The sequence below is a fragment of the Liolophura sinensis genome, chromosome 4 (assembly GCF_032854445.1).
Source record: "Liolophura sinensis isolate JHLJ2023 chromosome 4, CUHK_Ljap_v2, whole genome shotgun sequence".
NCBI lineage: Eukaryota > Metazoa > Mollusca > Polyplacophora > Chitonida > Chitonidae > Liolophura > Liolophura sinensis.
The window spans coordinates 6943197-6969373 of NC_088298.1; the positions used below are offsets into that span (position 1 = coordinate 6943197).

A 26177-nucleotide genomic window follows, 5' to 3' on the forward strand; every position below is an offset into this window, starting at 1 on the left:
AATTCTTTTCTTCAAATGAGCTGTCTACTTACAAAAATAAAATGACTGTTTTTTATTTTACCCCATCCCAAAGTTAACGAACCTTTGCACGGGGTGTGGTTTTACGTTAAGGTCACTCCAGAATATTTTTCGCACAATCCTCATAGTTTCACTTTACACACCCTTGTGTGTTCCGCTTTCGAATGAGTGTTGACTTTAGAAACATGATTACGGATGGTATAATCATGTTCTCCAAACATTATACCGGAGTGGCGTTGTTGTATACCAAGTTATTTCCGGCGGCCAACCCCCGCAGTTAATATGCCAAAGTGATGTTGATTGAGAAAGTAATCTATGCTAATAGGTGAACAGGAACAAGTCTAAGCACCTGAAGAGCGACAAACCTATTGGACTGTACCCCGGATATGAAATTGTCACGTGGTCCGATTAACTGCGATATTGGTTCATTGATTTGAAGTCAAAAGGAGATTTTTGGTTTTGTCAGTGCGTTGGTTCACTTACTGACTGACAGAGTTGTAGACTGACTGACCGACTGACCAACAGAGCACTTAACTAACTGGCACGAAGAGTACACAATTTACCATTTAACCCTTGGAACATCAGACTCATTGTCCTGGCAAATGACTGTATACTGCCCATCGCCGTCAGCATGAGTGACCATATACCAGTCATGATAAACTGACTCGTTTCTCTGTTAGTCACATAGGCCTAATAAGTCTTACAAGATAATAAGACTTACAGAATACAGGACAAAACTAGAGCAGCGACCAAAGCTTGATTGTTGGCAAATTGTAACACGTAGCCAGTGAAACACGGCCTCTTATCAATTTACCTTTGCTAGGACTTTATTCTGTGTATGTAAATGCTTCAGCAGTAGCAAATTGCAAATGACTGATTGATTTGGAGTAGTCAGATCACATGATTGATTGATTTAGAGTAGTCCGATACCAATTATGGCCGTATTTTTCGGCGACCTAGAATTTTTTCATGGGTTACCAGTTTGAAATTTGCCTTGGATGTCATGCCAAGAATAAGCTGTTTTCCTTGCTGACAGCTTTACTCTTAGGCCTTACTTGCTTTATTTAATATTTATTTAATGTTACATATCCCCTTGGGAAGTGGTGTGCAGTTTTAAGTTGTTTTTGCAATATACCTTGCGGTTGTAACCCCCTTTTCAGGTTCTTGTCAGTTTACCTCAGTTAAAAGTTTTGTTCCAGCTGTTCATGTACATGCTTTACTAGTAGAATATTACACATGACTGATTGACTTATGGGATGTCAGATACCAGTCATGGCCGTCTGACTTAGAGTCGAGTATCATTCATTTTGAACATCTGACTCATTGGCGGTATTGTCATGACCGCTTGACTTTATCATTCATCACTTACTGTCTGTATAGACTCATTACATGACTCATTGGCGGCATGAAACATTTGGCGCGGTGTCTACCTTTGTATCAGTAACCAATCGTCACACATTCGTCATTTTAGTTTGAATTCATCCGCTTTAGTTTTCCTTTAGGCACGCCTAGCTTACTACCACATGATTTAACGGCTTTCTTCGTCTAGAGAGGAGCCTCCATAGTCGACGAGGTTAGCTCGCCAGCACGGTGCATTCACCTGGGAGCCTCTCACAAATGCATTCGCTGTGAGTTCAAGTCCAGCTCATGCTGGCTTCATCTCCGGCCGTACGTGGGGAGGTCTGGCAGCAACCCGGGGACGGTCGTGGGTTTTCCCCGTCTCTGCCCGGATTCCTCCCACAACAGTGCTGGTCGCTGTCGTATAAGTGAAATATTCTTGAGTAGGGCGGAAAACACCAATCAAATAAATAAATAAATTCTTCGTTCAGAGTATCTGACAGGTGTACTTCTTTCAATTTGTTTAAAATGAATGCACATCTAATAAAGGTGGGTAACCACAAAACGTTATAATAAGTCATAACATAATTAACAAAAGGTAATTAGCTACTACAGAATTATTAATCAACCGTAAATAACGCATTTGTTAGCTTATCTGGAGATCACGGCTTGTATTACTCTATAGCACTGAAGGAACGGTGGTGCATTAAATGCTAGTTTCGAGTTCGAACTCTTTTGTCGCTGAAAGCATAAATAGTCCTCCTGTAACATGTGAAAAATGTTAGGCAACCTTTGTAGACATTAATTTACCAATCACTTGTATACTGTGTTACAGAGGCACAAATGACTCCTCTTTCCTTTAGAAACTTCAAGTTTACGAACGTGCAGCTCCTCAATTTTTTTCCGTCATTTGTCTGCTCTAAATAACTTTTAGTGAAACTTTTTTTCAGACGCCTATGTTATAGTAAATGCGCAATGATTGCCTAACATATTTGACAGGTCCCATGATACATTAGGACGTTCTTTTACCTTTAGAGGTAAAAGAGTTCGAACTCTAAAATTCCCTGCTGTCTGAGGAAATTCTGCACCCACGCCATATAATATTTAACCCCCTCTTGAGCGTTGAATGAAAAAGCCTCCGAGACAAGGTTATCCAAGTGACTCATATTCCAGTCGTTGTGTAGCCTATATCCTTGTTTTGTATATTTTCGTTTTCGTGTATTTATGCCTTCATTTTCTTTGTCAACAATTTTGAGGTAAAGTTATTTGTGAGACGGTAAATGTATTTGTGATAAGGTAAATATATTTGTGATACACTAAATGTATTTGTGATACGGTAAATATATTTGTGATAAGGTAAATGTATCGGAGAAGCGAAGAGTTTTGTTTCCCGTAAACTTTTTAACAAATATTTTTGTTTTCGAGTTATGCAGATAGTTTCAATCGGTTGACCCTTGTCTCCAGCTACTGGTCCAAAAATCAACTCCCTGAATGGAAGTTCCATGTGGTTTGTCTTGCAATTCTAATGACATAACCTTCTATAGTAACGTGACGTCAATATGGGAGAAGTGGTAGTAACATAAGTTGTAGTAAACAAATATACCAGTGAATGTAGCTGTAGAAATAGTAGTACATGTAGTTGTGGTAGGTGTTGGTATTGTTATGGAAGTAATAGCAGTAGAAGTAACAATAGTAACAGCGGTAGTAGCAATGGTAGCATTACCCTCCTATCCGTAGCAGCAATGGTGGAAGTGACAGTGGTAAAAGCAGGAGTAGTAGTAGCAGTTGTAGTATCAGTACTAGAAGTAGTAGTAGCAGTATTAGTACTAGCAGTAGCTATAACAGTATTAGTACTAGCAGTAGCAATACTAGCAGTAGCTGTATTAGTACTATCAGTAGTAGAAACAGTACTAGGACTCTCAGTAGCAGTAACAGTAACAGTATTAGTTCTAGCAGTAGCAGTATTACTACTAGCAGTAGCAGTATTAGTTCTACCAGTAGCAGTATTACTACTAGCAATAGCAGTAACAGTATTAGTTCTAGCAGTAGCAGTATTAGTACTAGCAGTAGCAGTATTAGTTCTAGCAGTAGCAGTATTACTACTAGCAATAGCAGTAATAGTATTAGTGTTAGCAGTATTAATGCTAGCGGTAGTAGTAACAGTATTAGTACTAGAAGTAGCAGTATTACTACTAGCAGTAGTATTAACGGTATTAGTATTAGCAGTATTAATGCTAGCAGTAGTAGTAACAGTATTAGTACTAGAAGTAGTATTGACGGTATTAGTATTAGCAGTAGTTCAGTAGTAGTAATTGTTGTAGTTAAGGTCGGAGCAATAAAAATGACAATGGTATTTATTTCTTTATTTATTCGGTTGGTGTGATTTGCCCTAGGTCTATTCAAGGTTGTTTAACGTATACGAGACCTTTCCATGTTCGACCGGTTCGACCGCTTGTGGGGAAAGCTTCCTGGGTCACTGTTGCGCTAACACGTTAATCACGAGATCATGGATGCCCCCTGTGATACTAGTTGCACTATCACTATTGTCTGTTGTTCTTGCAGTTCTAGTCATTGTAGTGCTGATAATACCGCTGGTTACTACAAGTATGGGCAGTGGGATATTTGTTAGTAACATGAGGTGTTGTATAGACACAACTTAACCCAAGGCACAGTCTTTGCAAAGGTTGGTCAGGGCAGTCACCTTCAGTCTGTTCTGCGGTTTATAGGGGGACATTAGACTTAATCATATTGGCAAGTCTATCTGTCCACTTATCTCCGCCGGATGGTTGTATTAAAGGACTAGAAAAGAGCTTACAATCACCACTCTGAGGGGCCGCCGTCTGGCGAGGCTCGCTAAGAGCGCATTTGCTTATCACAGCGGATATCGAACCCGGCATAGTGTATAGTATCTTTCTAAAATGGTCATTGTTAACGGAATAAAGAAAAGCCATTGTAACCCTACACAAAGCGTTAGCAGGCTTCGCTGGGGCTATGTTGAGTGTAAATTATCTCTATTCCCAAAGTATTTTTGATTTCACCATCAGATATGATATCTATAAGCTTATCGCTTGCATCAAACATAACAACATACTTATCGGGCACGCGGGGCGATTATTAACCAATCAGCGAAATCCTATTAGTTTAGCACGTGACTATTGTTCACGCGCAGAGCGGAAAAATGTCGGCGGAGCTACAAGGTAAACACATCTGCTGATGGGCTTGAAATTGTGATAATGATCTCTATTTGCGATTTTTGCTGGTTAAAATCCTTAGAGAAACCCCTTAATTGAATACCTCAGCCCAATTTGCCCAAACTGTACGGCTGGAAAAACAATTGTTAAGTAAAACGAATTTGTGTACACTGATGTATTAACTTCGATTTTTCTCATCAATGACTTAACTTGCATTCTGGCTAAAACGAACAGTAAACACCGCTTGAAATCACCTCTACCTAGCAGACCGCGAACCATCCGTCCATGGTGGACAACATGACTGCGAGTAAATTAGACCGACCGCCCGTAGTTGATACTCCCTCTCCCCCCATTAGAACGGCTTAACTAACCAAGTCATGCTATATGCTCTGATTTACGCACAGCTAAATGCATCGGGCTACTTTCCACTTTTAATTTCCATTTCAGGTAAACAGTAAATAGGTACATACCATCCGGTTAATTGCATGTACAGTAGACAATGTACAGTAAAGGTGTCCTTCCTATTTCTAATTTAATGATATGAAATTCTTTTTGTTATTGTGAATTCGAACTATTGGTCAACCACCCGAAATAAAAGCCGTTCAAGCGATCCTTTACATTCCTAATTAATTAGAAACAGATTGAAAGTGGGTGCTTGGTTAAACGACTGTTTCATTCTTATTATTGTGTTAAGCCTGCTTTGCGGAGCGTTTTATGGGGTTTAGTTTTTGCGGTCTTCAATATAATTTTGGAAGGAGACATTAACTGTCAAGTTGAATTGAAAATCTTTTAAAATGATTAATCGCAGAGTCTGAGCACGCCGTAGGGAGCAAAGAAAAAGAAGACAGATTTACTGACGATGTAAAACATCCTACACGGTTTTTAACTGTATTTTTGAAATTCATGTCATAATTAGACCATGGAGCATTCATATAAATCAAAGGATTGTTTCAGGAAATCAAAGAGCATTTTTTAATTTGCGCAGGTCATCGGCTGATGACGATGGAGTGATTGGGTGATGAAGCTGACCGGTTTTGTTTCTGTCGAATATATCTATAATTGACAGAACAGTGCGGTCGCCGTGAGTCCAGGTCCAGCTCATGCTGGCTTCCTTTCCGGCCGTACGTGGGAAGGTTTGCAGCAACCTGCGGGTGGTCGTGGGTTTCCCCCGGGCTGTGCCCGGTTTCCACCCACCAAGAAGCTGGCCGCCGTCGTATAAGTGAAATATTCTTGAGTACGGCGTAAAACACCAATCAAATGAATAAATAAATAAATAAATAATTGACAGAATTCATTAGCTGATTGATTGTTTTACGACACATTTAAGAAGTTTTCAAACCTACGATGGCGGTCACTCTTATGGGTGAAGAAAACCAGATTACTCGAGGTAAACCAGTGACCTTGGGCAAGTTATTGACGCACATTTCTACTTGTGACGTACAGGTATGCATACCATAGCTGAGGAAGACAAGTAATCTTGGACAAACTTTAGACTGCGAAAATGGCTATATCAGCGTTGTCGACAGCCTATGCTCACTAAGGTTCAAAGTCTAAGTGTTCATAATGCCGCCGGATTGGAATGCTTTCTAATAACCGAAACGGCTTTGCATCAGTTAACAATAAAATGACCCCTCGTCAACAGAGGAAGTACAAATGTATTTACCGGCTGCTCTGACATAGTTGATGGAATGTCTATATATATCTGAGGTTCAAACCCGAATCGAGTCCCATCTGAGACTGTAACATTGGTATCCTTAGCTCTGCGCCACTTTGCGCTTAATATAAGAGTAACTGAGCAAGTGCTGAGGAATGCATTTATTTATTTGATTGACGTTATACGCCGTCCTCAAGAATATTCCACTTATGCGACGGCAGCCAGCGATAAGGTGGGGATCATGAGAACAAAGCAGAGTCAACTGTGTATATCTGGATTTCTGGTGTGGTAATGTTGGTCCATCTAACCACTGCAAGGGGATCGTGAGAATTTTCACTTTATTTGTTATTTGTTTATTTATCTGATTGGTGTTTTACGCCGAACTGAAGAATATTTTAGTAAACGACCAGCCGCAAGTTGATGACAGACCTTGCCAAGTACAGCTGGAGAGGAAGCCAGCATGAGCGGGACTTACGGGTAATTATATCGCGCTGACATGCTAACGACTGAGACAACCGTGGCCACCGAGACCACGGAGACCACCGAGGCCCCCGAGGCCCCCCTTCTGTTATTATTTCTTACAAATGCAACTTTTTGACGTACACTGCTATTTTGCAAAGAGGAAGAACATTTTGCACTTTTTCTGTCAAAACAACATTCTTGAACCATTGCACTAGCGCAAACTCCATTCTGAAAATCGCTAAAATTAATTTTCGCAAAGCGCACTTTTTACTGAACTTGTAGCCATTTCTATTCAGTTTTAAGCAATTGATAGCTGTTCGTTTTTTATTGATGTAAAACTGTGATAGTTTTTACCTGAGCCCAGGAAGTAAATGAAATAGGCCTAATTCTGATCTAGCTCACACGGGCGATTCAACGTTATATTGAAAATTTTTATCTAAAGTGTTTTTTGTTTAATGCCGTCCTGAATTTTTTTTTCAGGTTAATAGGTGGAGAAAGCTGGAGTGTTTGGGATAAACCACCGGCCTTGGGCGAGATACTGACGAACTTCCCACGTGTGACGTGCAGATATACACACCATCCTGGAGGAAAACGAGACTGCGCTGTCCAAAGCTTCACACCGATGGGCTTCCCACTTAGCAGCGCAAACGGGCACGAATTGGCCTTGCGATTATTGACCTGGAACGTTGACGGTTGGTATACGAACGTCTCTTTGACGTATAGATTCTGGACTGTTCAGGTTAAATTAAAATTACCGCTTTCGACGTGGATCTAATTTCCATTTAAAACAAGCGTTGTTGCGCCTCGAAAAGGAGCGATATGTGTCACAATAATGGATATTTTTTGTATGGGTAAAAAAAATACAAAACAAAAGAGTCATTGCTTCCTGCGCTAGCATACGGAGGGGCGAAAGTGTTTTTCAATCTGCATTTCCAGATATATATATATCCATGATGCTATTGGCGAGGGTGTGTGGTCCGAAATCTGGCTCTCCACCAGCTCAGCTCATTGCAATTTCCGACTAGCTGCTTCTTGTATAATCACTGATTTAGCTGGTACATTGTTGTCACATGGTATGTATCCCTTATGTGGAAATGATGGAGTGGATAGAGGATTCCATGAGTACGTTTTAAGTCACCATAACGGACGGAACAAAACTTCGTTTCGAAAGAAAATAGTATTTGTTGCTTCACGTGCGTGGTGACCTTTGGGACTGCGGGTCAAACCCAGTTACGGAGCAAAGAATGTAATCATGAGGCATTGATAAAGTTCATCCATCTGGAACCACCGAGTTACTTTTTGTCAAACAAAAAATGCCGTCCAGTCCTAATGGAAATGGATAAAAGTTCAGATCACTGTCGCTGAAGATAACGGTAAAATGTTTGTTTGTTTTTTTTTTTTCAATATCGAATCGACCCGTATCACCCGAAATTGTCTCAAACTGTGCGACTTTTTTTTCTCGGGAGAAATTTGATCGCCTATCTAGACAGCGTTGTCCTTTTTTGTTAAACATGGAGAAATTGCAGTCAAAGTGCACAAATGATGATGGGTTTAAAACAATACTGGCCATAGCTAATATTTTTTTTTAATCGTTAATCTTGGTTATCAGCTGACGGGCCATGTGATGGTGGAACTGTGTGAGTACTGGGTAAGGCATCATGTTTGATGTCTGAGGCGTGACATTCTTCTGAGGCAGCATTGCTTTGGGAAAGACAGTTGAAGTGTGGCGTTCAAGTGCGGAAATGCTGTAAATGGTACTGTACCAACAGAATATTTGTGGAATGAGATATTGGGGAACGACATTGTTGTGATATGACCCAAATAATAATGAAATCGACGACAAACCTCTGAAAAAGTCGAACAGCACTATTCTTGTTCCTAGCATCGCGTTCCCAAGTTTTAATACCATGAGAACAGACAACAACGTCAGTATGAAGAAAGGTTATCACTAACCGTCACGCGGAACCAAGTCCGCGCGCTGTAAGATGGAACTATAGAGCAATAATTATCCTAAAAGGACGTCACTAACTTTCGAGACAATATATATTCAATAACCCTGGATGCTACAGAACATTACTGCAAACTTTAAAATAACTTATGTCATTTAAGTCAGCAGTGGTATACAATTCCATTTTATAGGTTATATTGGCGGTTAGCGCAGTACGTCATGCTTTTCGTGGTTTCGTGCTTCGAGATCTTCACAATGTATGGTTTTAAACTGAACCTGTTGGAAGGTTACATGATTACAGCCACATTACCCTCCAGTCATTAACTTTTGCGACGTTTCAAATGGCACAGACGTTGTTGAAATAACCCATACCTTATCAATAATATCGTCTTACGCAGTTGTTTACACGCTTCCTCGTCTGATCATGCATACATTTGGACAGTGGAGAAGTTTTTGTCATATCAACATTCTAACTATTAATGAAATATTCTAAAGCAGTTGTCTCGTGACACGTGCTTCTTTTGCTTCCGACCGCTGCCACCATGTGTTTTTGTCCTGCGATATTTACACAGGTTGTCCAATGTTATTTTACTTGCTCAGCATGCGGAGTCGGCCATATTAGAGGCATCCATAGTATTTATCTATGTTTCCGTGTGATACGGAGACAAAGTTTCTGTCTAGCTCTCTTATTTCAAACAGACCGTCGACTTCTGATGAGTGCGGGGAAACAATCGAGACGACATCCTCTTCATAAGCAATTAGGGACGGTTCGATTTAAGAACAAATGCATTTTATATATGGATGTTTGCTGTTTTCGTGATTAGTCTAGGTAGGTAATTTCTTGTAACAACCCATACATGCATGTTAGCGATTGGCGGATTCATTATCAAGCCTCGTGTCAAAGCGATACGTGTGTGGAAATAAACATTTCCAGCACATATATGTAGATACAAGCACGTCATGAACTTGGCACGGGTACATTTGTGAGAGGAAAGATCTAAGCATATACATGTACGTCCATTCACGTCATGAATTTGGCAGCGGTACATTTGTGAGAGAAAGGACCTAAGCACCACGTCATGAATTTGCCAGCGATAAATTTGTGAAAGTAAATGTCTAAGTTGGCAAATGGTCACAGGTACAGCCTCTTGTCAGTTTACCTCAGTGAGGGTTTTATTCTAACTGTTCATGTATATTCTTAAATAATAGCAAATTACACACGCGTTATCCCCATGACTTAAACAGAATTAGATGAAAAAAAGTCTGCAAGCGAGATATAAGAGCTAATGGTCTGTTACAGAGAATATATACTGGACACGGATGTAGAGTTATTAAGGAGATTAATACTTAGAACATTAAGAAAGCAGCTGATTTTCGTTAGAAATGTGATTATCCATATCAGTTTAATTACTGAAAATTAAAGATTTATCAGTTAAATGCAAACATGACACATAGCTAGCGTATGAATTGTCAGTTAATGCAAGCATGGTCATAATAACTCATAGCTGGTAACACATATACATAGCTAGTATATCAACGACTAGCACAGAGAAAATGCCGTGCATCTCTGCCTTGGACTGAACATTCCTACCATTCACGGCCCGTGGGGCCTTGGAACCAATAAGGGCATTCCCACCACTCACTGCCCGTGAGGCCTTCGTACCAATAAGCGGTCGATGACGCTCGAGATTGTGTAGTCTTTCAAACCTTCTGACTTAAAGCAGCATGCATGCAGGCGCACTGGCAAGAGCGGCATGGAATATCATTGGCCTGGAGGCCGGTCGGCTTTTTATTAGACTGATATACGAAGTCTCTTGTCTTGTGTACAACTACATGGCCCTGAACAGCTGCGGTTCGTTAATGGGCTAGTAATGGAAGGCCTGCCGCACTTGATGTATAATTCAATGACTCGCATGAGCCGTTCCATGATTAAGTAACAGATGTTATGGGTTAGTTATCGCGAGAAAGCACAATTTCATGCGCGCATACAGTAACCATTAATGAAGTCTTGGCGCAGGTAGATATCTCTACCCATGTAGACTGCGTTAACCATGATTCTGTCCGTTCATGTTTACAGTCCATTTGTTTTCTGACAAATCCCAAAAGGGATTTAGGTAGATACAAAGTTCTATGAGATCAACGACATCTGCTTTTCTGTATGTTAACAGCTTTATTTTGTGCCCGGTTTGCGTTTTATTGTGAAAATTTAATTGAGCGTCAGAAATGGGCAATGTTCTTGGGGCCTTAGAGGAAATGGGAGTCCGAGGGTGATGTTTTGTGTAGACTTACATGAAGTTAAGTGTAGATTATTTGACTTTCACCAATATCACAATATATCACACGTTCGCTGGTGTATAATGTGTGATATTCTGTGCCTTTACTCAGTAAAAGCTGCACTCTGGTTCCTTCCACCCTAAATATACTGGGCCCACTTTAACAAAGATGTCGTACTTGTACGATAATCGCACACATAGCACAATGATACTGTATAAGTTATGTACAAACTGGGGGCCTCCGTGGCTCAGTCGGTTAGCGCGCTAGCGCAGCGTAGTGACCCAGAAGCCTCTCACCAAAGCGGTCGCTGTGAGTTCAAGATCAGCTCATGCTGGCCGTACGTGGGAAGGTCTTGCAGCAGCCTGCGGATAGTCGTGGGTTTCCCCCGGGCTGTGCCCGGTTTCCACCCACCATAATGCTGGCCGCCGTCGTATAAGTGAAATATTCTTGAGTACGGCGTAAAACACCAATCAAATAAATAAAAAAATAAATGTACAAACTGTCTCATGGACGGATTTGTGATTTATGCTCTATGAACAAGACGGATTTGTATTTTATGCCCCGCAAAGAAGACGGAATTTTGTGTTTTAATCCTGAAGAATAAGGAATTATATCGACCATTTCCTGGTCTAAATCCATCGATGTACAGTATGAGGTTTCGATCGGAAACAAGAACTTGTTTCGGCGAACATAAGGAAATGATGTAAGTGGTCAGTGTGATATTGGAATGATATCAGCAAAAAGGGACTTAACAACACGTTTAGCATATGTGCATTATCCGAAAACATTACTATTAAGTTTCTGTACTGTAAATGATACATGCCCCACGTGAATCTACAAATACCCGCACATTTGTCATATGACAAGGCATGTCTGGCTAGAGCCATCGACCCACACACAAACGCCATATGTGGCGTATAATTGTTTCACGCTGTCTGCTGACCACATACGGTATACCAGTGCAGTAATCTGGCGGAATGACACAGTGAGTAATACACCTGAAAGTCGGAATCTTATCAAACATCCATCACAGAAACGGAGATTCTGCGGTAGACCAAAGAAATCTGTAAACAACTGAATCGTAACAAATTCGACTGCAATGCCGTGCGCGAAAGAAGTAATTGTTTCTGGAAAGTTTATATTAGAAATTGGAAGAGTATTTACGCCAGCGTCTAATCCAAAACTGGGGAAAACTTTCCAAATCATAATTCGGTTTTGATTTGGTCCGGAAAAGAATGGTCAAACGGTAAATTAGCGACGACTTGTTTCATCAATAACATCAGCATAACATATAGTGGACAAGTTGAAACATTACACGCATGCGTAACACTGTTAATACTACGTAAGTGGGCGGAGAAATTTGTCTAGAAAAAGGGAAACACGCGACAAATGCCCAAGGAAACAGGATATATGAAGCAACGGCCAGCTGTTCTTTCGTGTTGAATAAAATAGGCTGTTTGCGTATATGAACAGTTGCTATCCAAATGCAACTGACACACACATATTTTTTCACAACAACTAACAACTTTTGCACTATCCATTCATAGTGTTTTACACCGTACTCAAGAATATTTCACTTATACGATGGCGGCTAGTATTATGGAGGTAGAAAGCCGGACACACAGGACCGGCTCCAGACCTTCCCATATACGCATGGGGAGGAAGCCACTTTTCCACTACGATGGTACAGGACTTGTATACTGATGAAATTTATGCCCGTAAAATATTCCATTTTTATATATATATATATATATATTGTTAGTTGTATGATGGTTTGTGTTCAACGTTGTTTTGGCAAGTGGTCTTCTCATTACTGACCTGGAATGTCCATTTTGGTTGACATTTTTGAAGACAAGCGTGTAACAGTGTGTTGCGTCCCATGTATTTAAATGGGTGAAAATTAGTGTAACTAAGAAAGCGGATAGATAACTGCTATCAGAAAGGAGGATAAGGTAAATACTGTCTGCCTATGAGAAGAGCTATGGGGGGTATACACAACACATTTCAACCAGAAATCCCTCAAAATATACATTCTAAACGATTCTCCAAAATACCTCTCATACATGATGTTGTGCATAGAGAATTTGCTTCGCGTAATCTATGAGTGATTTTAATTCTACACACTCTAACTGAAATTAAAGATGATAAATAATATTTTCAAATCTTTAACAACCAGATACATCGAGACAAGATGACTATTTGTATTTCTCGTATATAACACTACGTCTGTACACAGGCTTGTAGGATCGTGAAAAGCGTGGAAATATACTGATCAAATGAGTCGTGTTACAACCGAGCTATGGGCATAGCAGGCATAGGCAGACACAACTCCACAAGGCAAACATTCCAATAAGTGGTCTTCTGGGTATTCGCTGACATGCCTAGAAAGCTCTACTACAAGCCTTGATTGCGATCCTCTTACATCAGGCCGTTTGATTATAGATTGGTTCAGGTACACCGATACACATAGCAAACTGTAATGGTTCGCTTTAGATGGAACCTTTACTAGCTTGTAACAGGCCCTACTGCATTGAGAGGGCACATAAATGAGATCGAAAAACTCGTATACGGAAAATCCGGGTTCAGGTACGATTCCGGACAGATTCGAAATGTTTAGTTGGTGTTTTCTCGCTAAATGGCCAGCAAAATAAGATTTTGCGAAGAATGGATCTATCTGGTGTCAATATTCTGTGAGTTGACTAATCGCCTGGTGTCTTCAGAATAGTCTTTCATTGAGGCAGCACCATAAATATATATTCACACATATATCTAAATTTACTACGATCTGACCTCTCCAATGTCTACGGCGTAAAGTGTTATAAGCCTATTCGATGCAGAACCCACCGCTTATTAAGTGACCGCTTTTGTCAAAGTAAACACTGATGCACCGTGTATAATCGTGGTTTTACACCACTAGCACACAATATCCCTGATGAGATCAAATGTTCGAAACGGTTGTTGGAACACAAAGAAAAGTTCTTCTTACTTTATTGGTGTTTGATGCCGTTCTCAAGAACATTTCTTTGGCGTACGACTACGGCCAGTATTAACGTGAGAGGAAAAGTGTGTGTGTGTGGTGGGGGGGGAGAGTATTGTCTAAATCACGAGCATAAAAATTGAAATAATAGTAGTACCTGTCGGAAGTTTGCAAAGATGATTAGATAGTATATACATTGAACTAAATACGGAGGGCGGTCACCTTTATTAGAGGGAACTCCATGGATCTATAGGTCGTTGACCATACATCACTGGCAGCATACTTTGAGTATCACACTAACAATCATTCACTAAACAGTGACCAAAGTCAAAGATATAAAGCTTAGCGTTATCTGTTATGTATACTTTGCCGAAATGTCCAGGCGACGCACAAGGGGTTTTATGTTTCGTCGTTAATGAGAAATCGCATTAGTCTTCGGCAAACTGAGATATGACCAGCACTTATATGTGCGGTTATTGTTTGTGAATGTCTCACGCCGGCGATAATCGCTTGCAAGAGACTTGACGCTACACTAACGGTTTGTGACCACACGCGTCGTTCATCACTGTCCCCGTAATTACGTTACCACTGCCTTAATAAGTCAAAACAAGTCAGCGTACATATGCGAAGAGACAAAGGGTCTCGTGGAACATCCACAACAGTCTTGAAGATCAGGCCGTTTATGGCGTGGAACTTGGGAAAGATAAAACTGCGTCTGTATTTGACTCGAAATCGGATTGTACTTTCATTTCCGGCCTTTATCTTCACTAAGATGATTCTCAGACGAGGTAACGGTATGTTTAGAATGACCTTAGCCAACTATCACTGAAGCATACTGCGACTGTCGCAGAACGGGTTCAACACCTTGCACCCAATCTGGTGCGTGACGTTGTTGATTCATCGCCGGGGTGGTAGTGGGCGGACATACCCATGTTGCTCATTCTGATTGACTATCTTAGTCTCCGTGATAAGACAAAAGTTTCCTCCTAGCCAGACAAAGAGGCTCAGCAGACAGGGAAACCCCACAGGAAACTCTTGGAGATGCTGAGGAAACGTCGAACAAATGTCAGTTTTAAGCCACAGGGAAGGTGGAGAGTCTTTGATTATGTAAAGGCTTTATGTTATCAGGCAGAACCCACGGATAATTGAGAATAATTCCAAAAATACTGACGCAGAAAAACGCCGAGTTTGAACTATAAAAAAAACTGAAAACGTTCACGGCGCGTTCCATGATCCAAAACGCGGGTAATATCCACAGCATTACGTAAACCCAACCATAGAAAACCGGAAACGAATTGAAATATCAGACCTTGTAGTATAACTATTAACCTGTACACAGACTACGGTTAAAATCTAAGCACCTAAGTAGAACATTCTTATAACACTTATTAACCGAGTCGATATTCACAAGAACTATTTCCTACAAGCTATCGATATTTGTGTGGCTCGTTAAAGAAGGCTGAAATATGTAGTGCTGATATTTAGATTTTAAATTGCAATATCTACAGAAACACTAATAAAGCTCCCAAACTTATGTCATTTGTTAAACAAGGCTGAAAATTGTGCCGATATTTAGATTGTTAAAAATTTAATATAATAAGTTCATATATAGGAAAACGTTAAAATAAAAAGCAAACTGTGGATATAGATGACTGAAAAGTCTATTTTTAATTCAGCTAATTAGTAAATAACAGTGCAGTATGTCGTACTTGACAAATTTTCAAACATACGACAACGAGGAGTCATTAGCTGTGTGTACACATTCAGTGTCTTACAGTGGCAGGGCGAGTCCATGCCACCAAAGTGCTGCCGCCAATGAAGTATCATGCCGAAGACACCAGTCGTGACACCTCACCTACTCATATTATACTGACACCGCTCCAACCAGTCATGTTTCCTTACTCTCACCCTTAGTGACGAGCGCCAAGTGAGGAAGGAACAAGTAAGATTTTTTAAAAATCTTTGGTATGGCTCGACACAGGTTTGATCCCGGGTCTCCCGGTTTTGAGGCGGATGGTCCAACCAGTATACCACCGAAGTGGACGCCTTAAGTAGTAAACATGTTATTGTATGATATAATCTAGGCGAGACTCCTTGTCAAAGTCAGGTAACTCATAACCATTGTTCCCAAGCAAACCTGTTTATAATGAATCTAAAATTATCATTCGAACTGGTTTCATGTCAATAATTAAACTTTCCCTCAGAGGGACAATACTCAAATCAGGTATGGCAGACGAAAGGGCTCAGGAAGTATTCATCATGTCCATAAATTAAACACAGAACATTTGTGGTACGCCCTGGGTATTGTTTTCATTCACAACTTATTTATTTATTTATTTATTTATTTATTTATTTGATGATTTACGCCGTACTCAAGAATATTTCACGTATACGACGGCGGCAGGTGTTATGGTGGGAGGTCACGACTTATTAAACATAATAAAGCACTTATTAAATTTCATTTGATTATTGTGCAACGCTTACATATGTTTAACTTAAAAGACGATTGGCAGTTTAAGTGCTGAGGCAACCATAGTGCTGTGGAAAACCACAAACATCTGGCTATTAACAGATGAACTTTCCCACACGTGATTTATAGTTATTCCCCATTATATCAGTGGACACAACTGCCAGGTAAGTATAGGATAAACCACTTATAGCTACCAATGCCCGGTAAACATTTAATGAAGGGTAATCTACAAAGTTTCTGACTAAAATCCGTGAGAAACTCATCCTTGTATTGTTGAGTGAACAGCCCATCAATTAAAGTACTAAACATGGATCTAGGATGTACACACGCGACGTACGCGTATTTTTTGTTACTCTCAACAGGAAATGTGTACCGTTTTTTTTACACATTTGTTTGTGTGGCCCGCGATGTAACCAAGCTATGCATCACAGGTACACACTTTGGTACACACTAAACGTGTAGGTACAGAAAAATGATATATGCACGTTACACATGAATGTTTATGCGCATATTTGTTACAAAGAAATCATGCCTGTGGTACACCTTGTATATGTTTTTATACACAGCTTCTTTTAAAGAATATTCTTTCAAGAATGATGTACGTTTCAGTTGCTCGGTTGTTTCACAAAAAGGTCGTAAAGTTACGCCGGTCACCAGTAACAATGCGGCGTTTGGAGTCAGGCCTCATGATGATGGCATTATGGCGCTTTTGAGAAACTGGCTTAGGTGAGAGCTTACCGGCAAAACTTATATAAATGAGGTGTTTTGAAAATAACCGTAAATGAGACAGAAGAGCGAAAACAAAATCTAGGAGTTACTCCCTTTTAGTTTCCGTTAAAACTCCAATTGCGCTATGTGGGCCAAGAAAATCATTTTTGTTACAGTTAAATATACCCATACAAGCCCAGGATGATATGTGGCCACGTAATTGTCTTAGGGTAGATTAGGTGTCCCACAATGGTGGCCGTATAGTGTATTACTGGCGTCTGCTAATGTGGTGAATACCTCAAAATAGTGCGGAGTATGAGTGAAACTATGAGTGAGATGACAAGGTAAAATCACATCTAATTTCTTCCGCCAGAATCTACGTCATGATGACGTCAGTAAACTTTTGCGATCGTGCCAAAACAATATTATTTGTTGGCACCCACGCCCAGTAAATGTGAGGGTGGATGAGTTTGCAGATTCCAAATATAAAGAAAGTTTTTTCACTTGAAAACAGAATTTTTCTTGAAAACAGAAGGCTTCTTAAAATGAGACTCCTCTGTTTGAAACAAGGTGTCTTGTTAATATCACGATCAAAGTGCGAACCTTGTCGGTAATGTGGTAATGTGGTCTATTAATCATGACGCCGTTAGTTCGAACCAACATCGGACTAATTTTTAACTTCGCGTTTTCATGTAGGTCCAGGGGGGATTTCCTAACAGACACAGGTTTCCCAGTTTTGGATAAGCCCACATGATTGCGTTATAAGGCCATCAGTGGTATCGCGTTACTGACAGAAAGCCGTGACAGGTCTTTATATTTATTTATTTATTTATTTATTTATTTATGATAGAAATTCAGAACAAACACGCATGTACGTGTAAGTCGATTTTATTTGATTGGAGTTTTACGCCGCACTTAAGAGTACTTTTTAATGCTCACCAAACGTTAATTAACCAGCTCACGTTACAACGCGCGTGTTTTTGGCTTTGGTTTGCTTTAGACAGGGACTGGCTATCTTGTATGACATACGTTTCATTTATAATTTACATCTTGTCTACATTACTAATGGTAATAGTAATCAACTAGCATGGACATGCCAACAGAATAGTTAGCACAGGAATAAAGTGTCACCGCTCTTTCTTCTCCTGAATTCAGCGTCATGTGTTTCGATAGCCAAAAGTTATACAAAAGTTCCACTCATAATTTTCATATAAAAAACAAGTTCTGTTATTCGGATTTTTAGGAATAATACTATTTGATGTTTATGCCAATTACACACGCCCAAAGAAATAAGAGATTAGTTTAATCAAGCCAAGAGTTGACACGGAAGTCAGATATTCAGAGTAGGAAACATTCCAACATTTTCAATATTTCCAGCGTTGGCCTACGAAAACATGACATATGGACAAAGCCTAAGAATAAACTACTGGCATTTGTTTTGTACGCTGTAAAACTTGATAACTTCTCTTGAAGTGAAATTAACTCATGTCTTTCCTTATACAAATGCTATGGTACGTACAAAACTATGTACGTCTATATAACACCGCAATACGTAAAATTCGCCATATACGCCTGTATATGGCTGTGAATTTCTAATTTCTGGAATTTCCTGGAATCTTCTGGCTTACAATGAATTGTAAAGAGGATGAGACGAGTGCTCACCATGCTTTTGGCATTATCACTATTAAGCTCAAAACCAGCAAGGGTTAAAATATCCCCACGTTTTTCGCGCAAATATGTTGAAAAATCACAAAAATTGGACTCGATGGAATTCTGAATGAACGCCGACTAATTGGTCTCTAAAGTTGACTTGACGTTTTCATAGAGATAGGCGAACTAAATGATTATTGCTTTAAACGCCATTTCCATTGTCTTGCAGCCATACCATGGTGATATGACAGTTATGGATATGACAGTGTCAAAGTTACACTAAAGCCCGGGTGTTCAATGTAAATTGACGAAAAGCAGGTGAATTTTATTTAACATTTTGTGTTTCCCCCCAAAAAACACTGAAATGAAATTATTTATCGATAAAAGTGTACAGCTAAATTTATTGTCACTGTAAATAAAAAGGTAGTGGTCACATTTCCAGAAAGTGTTAATAACTTTTACTAAAATGATGAACTACTTACCAAAATGCGTTGAAGAGGATATCCGATTCCTAAATCGTTCCTAAGGTATGACTTTCTTTGCTGCCCGTTTAACTTTCCGCTCTCAGGAAGCGATTGGTGACTCTTAACTGACGGGTATCCAAGAAGCTTAATGTATCCACAAATTCTTTCCTCAACCGGATTTTCTCTCCAATTTTTTTTATCTTAGTAAGTGGAAGAAGGGTGAAAAGTTTCTTCTTTTTTTTGTCTTTTTTTGCTTCGGTCCTTTTTGATGTGCTCTACCCCGTACCTGTTGTTAACGTCATCCCCGTCTGTGTAAGTAATCAACGGCTTTGACTGTTGGAATCGAAATCGGTGCGGTGCCTTAGTTCGGTTCTGTCACGACTGTACATGAGCTCTTCCCTGCGGTAGATACCTTCTCCCGTCTACCTACAACTAAACAGCTTCCTCTTATCGACCCACAAGACCGCTACGAGGTGCCACTACGCCATCGGTTATACGGATGAAGTCACGTGACCCTTGTCACCCGGAGCTCGTTCATCTTCGGGAATTTCCGGCGGAGCGGAAATCGTTACGGAGTCAAACTCTACGCGGTCGATTGGTAGGGCAGTTGTGGAAGAATCGTTGCTCATTGACCCAACGGGTAGAGACAGTCTGATAACAGCCGCTGGCTGTTCCGCCACTCTCTAGACATTGCGGTATATGACAGCGATGTGAGCGCAGGAACACCCGTTACACATCTGTGTTTTATAATACAGTTTACGGGTTTCACCACATAGTTTTAACCCTTGGCCAGGAGATACAAAAAATTAAAAAAAAAAACACATAAATGAGTTTATTTCCTGAAACATTTATCTTAGAAGATTCGCAAGATATGTCAGGTAAATTATTCTTTTGAGGATAATTTGCATTATTAAATATTCTCCGACGCTAAAGCACACCATTGTTAATTTTACACACAGTCCCATAAGGCGGTGACTTCACCGTAAAAAAGAGGGACGTAACCATGATATCATATCATTTAAACTTGAAAGTTCCCTACTTCCTTTCAGTTCGTTTTTTTCTTTTTTTCTTTTGAAAGAAAAATATATCAGTGCTATTTTCAGTCATCATTATTACTTTTATTAGTTTTATCATTCATGTTTATCATCATTTTTATCCTCTCCTCGGAAAGGACATAAGAAATATTCTGTAAAGTAAAAAGCAATGCAACAATTGACTTTGGATGGAATCGCGGTGTAAAGCAATGCAGTTGTTGAAAATAAACTCCCCTGATTCGGTATTTATTTTAGAATTTATTTCTTGTTGCGTTACTCCATCATTGTTTCAATAAAATTGTTAATAGTCGATGCCTCCTTTTCCACGAGCCCGAGTCGATCCGCCTAGTACGTGCTATGATTTATTTATGTAATTGATTGGTGTTTTATATTAGGCAAAAGCCCATCAATAATATTTCACTTATACGACGTCGGCCAGCATTATGGTGGGAAGAAACCGGGCAAGGCCTGGGGAAACCCACGACCATCCGCAGGTCGCTACCATACCTTCCCACTTACGGCCGGAGAAGAAGCCAGCATCATGAACTCACAGCGACCGCACTAGTGTGATGCTCCTGGTTCATTCCGCTGCGCTAGAGAGCTAACCAACTGACTAGTGCGTGCCATAAAGGGCACAGTTTAAAAATGTTTATATATGAACTAATATGTGTGGTACCAACAATTGCCAGTGTTTGCTCATGGAACATGTAGAACAACTGTGATAGAGACGATCGCTCAAAAGACACACAAGTGTCATGATGAATAGATGTGGGGGCAGAAAAATACCCGTAACGACAACAAATGTGCAGATGCACAGAAAGTTTTAGCACGTGACGGTTCAAGGCGAAGCGCCCCCTGGGGGGGAGGAAGTCAAAATGGGAGGTAATAACCGCCGATCGATCATCCCAGTAAATTACTCTCTAACTCAATACTAGGTTAACGCATGACGTTATCGCCTAAAGCCTGTCAGCCCATCAAAGTTACCACTGTGGGTGATAACGTAAGGGCAGATAACTTAACAACTTCCCCTCCTACTTAAGCCTCCTCCCCATATTTGAGCTGCGCTTAACGAAATGGAAATAATTCCCATTTCCACTCTACTGATGCTGAGAAAAATATGACAAGGATTTCGTTTGGAGGCCTAGCAATACCGTTTTACCAAAGCATATACATTTGCACTAACCGTGACTAATCTTACGCCAAATATAATGCAGGGAACATGCTTTGGCTTCGCCGCAGCTCTCGTTCATAATTAATTAATTTATTCATTTATTTTATTGGTGTTTTACACATTGTCCGCACTGGCAAAGCTAACCACCTCGGCCACAGAGGTCCACGTTCATACTTACAATTATGACAAAGTGCTTTGGTGAGGCAAAGCGTTTAGCATATATCATATTTTGAGCAAGAGCCCATTTATCAAAAATATAAATAAATATTTTTTCATTTACCAGGTTGCTTAACGTCATACTCGAAGAACTAGATGACGACGGTCAGTTGTATAGGTGGAGTTCTCAGGCAAGCCAAAAACCTTTGGCAAGTTGCTTATGAATTAACTGTCAGACAAGTGGCTTACAGATATGGGCGCCATATTGTCGAAAGACAAATGGTTTTCAGCGAACGTTAAAACTGGGTAAATTGGAACACGAGCGTTGTTGGCCGCTCATTGGGGACACACAAGTAAACCTACAAACCCTCCAATACAAATAACTTGCAAAGCTGCAGTGCTACCGAAGTTCACCCTCCTTACAGCGCATGCGTCTCTCTCTGCGCTCATTTTACATCACTCTCAACCTTTAGTTCTATTAATATTTGATACATACGCCTTCTTTTCATATCTTTTCTTTAAGTATGCACAACATGAAACAGTCTCATTGCAAAATCCTGTTTATAGTTTCGCACAAGAACATTACTGGTCAGGCTAAGCTTAAACAGGCCCACGTGTAACATACGGGTCCCAAAGGGCAAGCTTGTCTTGTCGTAAAACGAACGTAGACAGCTACCCAAGTGCTGCAAGGATGTGACCAAAGATGATATGAAGTGCTCGCCTAAGTTCGTTTAGTGTGAATTTGGTTTAATTGGTTTGTTTTCGTATCACAAGTTGCTTAAAGGGGTATATATCTCTTTTATCATTCGAGATGTCATCACATGTTCTGCTTAATCAACTCACCACCTAGTTAATCGCATTGTCTTGAAGGGATGCAGAATCAATTCTGATTGGCTGGTGTGATAGATAGGCGAGATATATCTAGTCTAAGCTGAATTTTTGGAATGGCAGATTTATTCAAGCGTGACCGTAGGGTTTAACTCAGGAAACCCTATCTCCACTGTCAGCCAATTAGCGTCGATTCGACATCCCTTTAATAATAAGCAACTTAAGAAGCTTACAAATAAAACACCGATACAACAACGGAATATGACGTCATATAGAAGTATATTGAATACAAAGTTAATGTGATAAAATATATTATTATATTAAAAATATCAGTATTTAATGCTTTTATACCACAGTCATTTTCCCTTTAAATTCACACACTTTATAGGATGTGTTTGTTTAACCGGGGATAACTGAAAATGTCGTGTCTTGAAAAGAATAATGGAGACAAATATGAAGCTGAAAGCCATCAGTTAAAAGATCAATAGGATATGCAGTCCACGGAGGGAAGCTTAAAGACTTTTACTATCGCCATGGGTTGTTCATAAGTTCATTTTAGATTGACATTGAAATGAACCTGTCAATTATTAATGGCCCCTAAATATGAAAAAGAAGCTACATTGCGCGTTATCTCGGCTGGCCAGAGCGGCATAGCTATCGGCCAGAAATAATCGTCCGCATTTTCAAAGACATTTATAATGTTTTCCCTTGAAATGCTGCCCGCACCACGCAATTTTTATGATTATTCAGAAAATTTTACAGAAAAACAAAATATTCATTTTTTTATCCCAATGTGTAAAAATATTTTCAGAACTCTAGCTAGAAAAAATCTGATTTCTTGGAAAGTCATTGTACTAAAGCATCTCAAAACCTGGTAGAAAAACATCACGTGTAAACATGCCAGTAGAAATGCCAGACAAATATGGCATTGGAAGAAATACACCATTAGTATTAATCTAGGCGTTGTCAGATAGATTTAGTCATTCCTGGAAATAATTTTAGCTCGTGTCGTGAAATTGGCACCAGTTCCTTTAAGAATGTTTTCAAGGGATATTCTAACTGGGTCGTTTGTTAGGATGGGCTTGCCTACAAGACTAAACATAAGAAAACAATAAACACGTCTTGCGACGAACGAGTAGATTGCAATTCACTTGTCACTTGACCTGTCATCGGATAATCTTCGTGTCGCTGACGTCATGTGACTAGTTTTAAACAGACGCCAATGGAGTCTGGTGAAACAAAGCAGGGAGGACATTTGACACGCAGGTCACCTCGTGCGCTGATATCAAATATTAACGATGGCACCTCATTTCTTGTCAGCACTTTGCCAGCTTCATTAACACACAGTCTTAATAAGAGTCTGTATAGTTTTACGTTTCACTAAAACGTATAGAATGATCTCCTAAAAACATGTTGCTAAAGGTCTATATTGACGCACATTGATGAATAATTTGTCAAAGTGCTCAAACGAGGAAGCATCATATCCAAACATGTTTCTATTTTCCATAACAGTACGCCTGGAAACATTGACTCCCCGCCAAGAACAAAGCAAACATTTCTATGTTACAAAGATTTGATTGGTGCCTTAATTTTATTTAACAGTTAAACAGTTTTTTTTAAAGTTAAATAGTAAGCCAAGTATTCAAATTTCGGTTCAAACCGCCAACTGGTAACAGAATATTCAAAATCAAATTTTCAAACACCAGTTTTATTGATAAAATTTGCACAACAATGTTAAATTTTTACTGACAATTTTAACAGGAGATATTTACCTGAAAGTAGAATTAATTAACAGTTTCCAGTGTAACATATTTGTAATACGAGGTCGTATTGTTTGATTTAAGGCTGTATTATTTGATTTGGTGCTCAGCTGAAAATGTTTTAACATCTATATGTCCCCAGACAGGATTATACCGCACTGATCAAGGGTTCAGAAATGTGTGTTCTGGTTCTGACAACAGGTTAAAACATTCGTCCTTTCATTATTTAGAATACATTAAGATTTTATTGTATTTGCTTATTTCATTGTTGCCTTACGCCTGTCCGTTTTACGGGTGGAGGAAGCTGGAGTTCTCATGTTAAACCACTGGCCTTTGGAGAGCTATGGGCGAACTTTCCTACGTGAGGTGCACAGATACAACACACCATACTGGTTGAACACGGCGCAAACGGCTAGTAGACCATTTATTGAATTGCACAAAAGCCCCACAAACAGTGTGAGCTGCTCTCAGTTTATGAGTAAGCCATTGATGTTCTTGGACAAAATCAACAGAGTTACAAAAGTATAGCTATAATTAAGGACGAAATAACTCATCTCCGTCATATGCGTTCACCATCAAAACTGTAGGTTAGTAATAGGGATATGTGATAATTTATTATTGTTATCATATAGAATCAGGCATATCTTCACCCCATTCTGTTATCTGTTCTCTTCCCCGCCGAGGTTAAATGAAATATTCTTTGGTGTGGAGAAAAACACCAATCAAATCAAACATATTTCTACATTTCATTTAGTTTCCCACGCCTTACTTAAGAATCATTCTTTGTAATAGGTTATTTTGTCTCATTGATTAAACCTGACAGATCAGATGTCTAAAGTGTTGGCCGTGTATTTATTTATTTGATTGATGTTTTACGCCGTACTTAAGAATATTTCACTTATATAACGCGCCCAGCATTATGGAGGGAGTAAATGCACGACCATCCAAATATTGCTGGCAGACCCTCCCAAGTATGGCCGGAAGGGAAGCCAAAAAGAGCTGGGTTTGAACTCACAGCGACGGCATTGGCGAGAGGTTTCTGATCCATTGTGCCGCGTTGGCACGCTAGTCCAATAGGCCACGGAGGTCCCCTTTTGGCCGTATTGTACAATACTATAAATCCTGACTGTGCATATAACATGTTATCATCTCTTTTTAACACGAATGGTATAAGGTGTGACCACAGCGGCTTTGCAACTTTGTTTTGCAGCAATGGATTTGTCACTTCCGTCTGTCTTTTGAAAATAGTACCAAGCCATCAACAGAAAATTTAAGCCTTGTTCCTTCCATAAGGCCTGTGCGGCCTTATGGGCAACAAGTCGTCATCGGCGATGATGTGGCCGTTTGCGCAGACTGACGTCCGTGGAATACCACTTTTCTTCCACCAATGTGGTCTGCATATCTGTACGTCACTTGTCGGAAAGTTCGTGAATAGCTTGCAAAAGTTAGGTGGTTTATTCAGGCCAACCGCCCACCTCTGCCCTCCCCCTTTCCTTCAACCATGAAATTGACCGCCATCGTATAAATAAAAATTCTTTATTTGGCCTTAAACATTAAATAAACAGATAAAATAGCATCGCATTCCATCAAAAAGCTGTATGAGGGAGCAATGCTTGCCATACATTTCACATCCAAAAAACGGAAAATACAACAATTATAATGATAACAATAAAAAGTTTTTGAAATGGCATTCGTTAATATTTAATACAGTGCTTGATATTATTACTGCCAAAATCCATGCATTGTGTTTCTAGATCACGCGAGATATTGCGAGATGTCAGTCAAAGTGCATTCGCACCCTTCCAGAGCTGATGCGTTCATATCTCTGAAGCACTATCACCTGTTATCGCATGAATATTTCATTGTGCCAAATGAAAATGACACTGCGTTGTTTTCATATCGAGATGAGAGATTATTCAATGTTAATGGCAGACGGTCCCGGTTGTCAATGGGTCAGCTTTTAACAAACCTTTCTTTTTATCCTGAACACCGTAAAAGGTTTCAGTTCGGAAAACTTTAGGTTGGCGCCGACACGTCCGATTAATGTCATGAACAAAAGTATTTTATTCTTTAA

At 39.8% G+C, this 26177-nt stretch overlaps 1 protein-coding gene across 1 annotated transcript in view; it reads right to left on the reverse strand.

Moving 5' to 3' along the window:
* Window positions 1-19600, reverse strand: part of LOC135464912 (uncharacterized) — a 60917-nt gene extending 41317 nt beyond the window's left edge. Inside the window, exon 1 of the mRNA XM_064742485.1 lies at window positions 19173-19600. The gene's annotated coding sequence lies outside the window, so the exon portion shown is untranslated. The remainder of the gene's footprint in view (window positions 1-19172) is intronic.
* Window positions 19601-26177: the final 6577 nt, after the last annotated feature.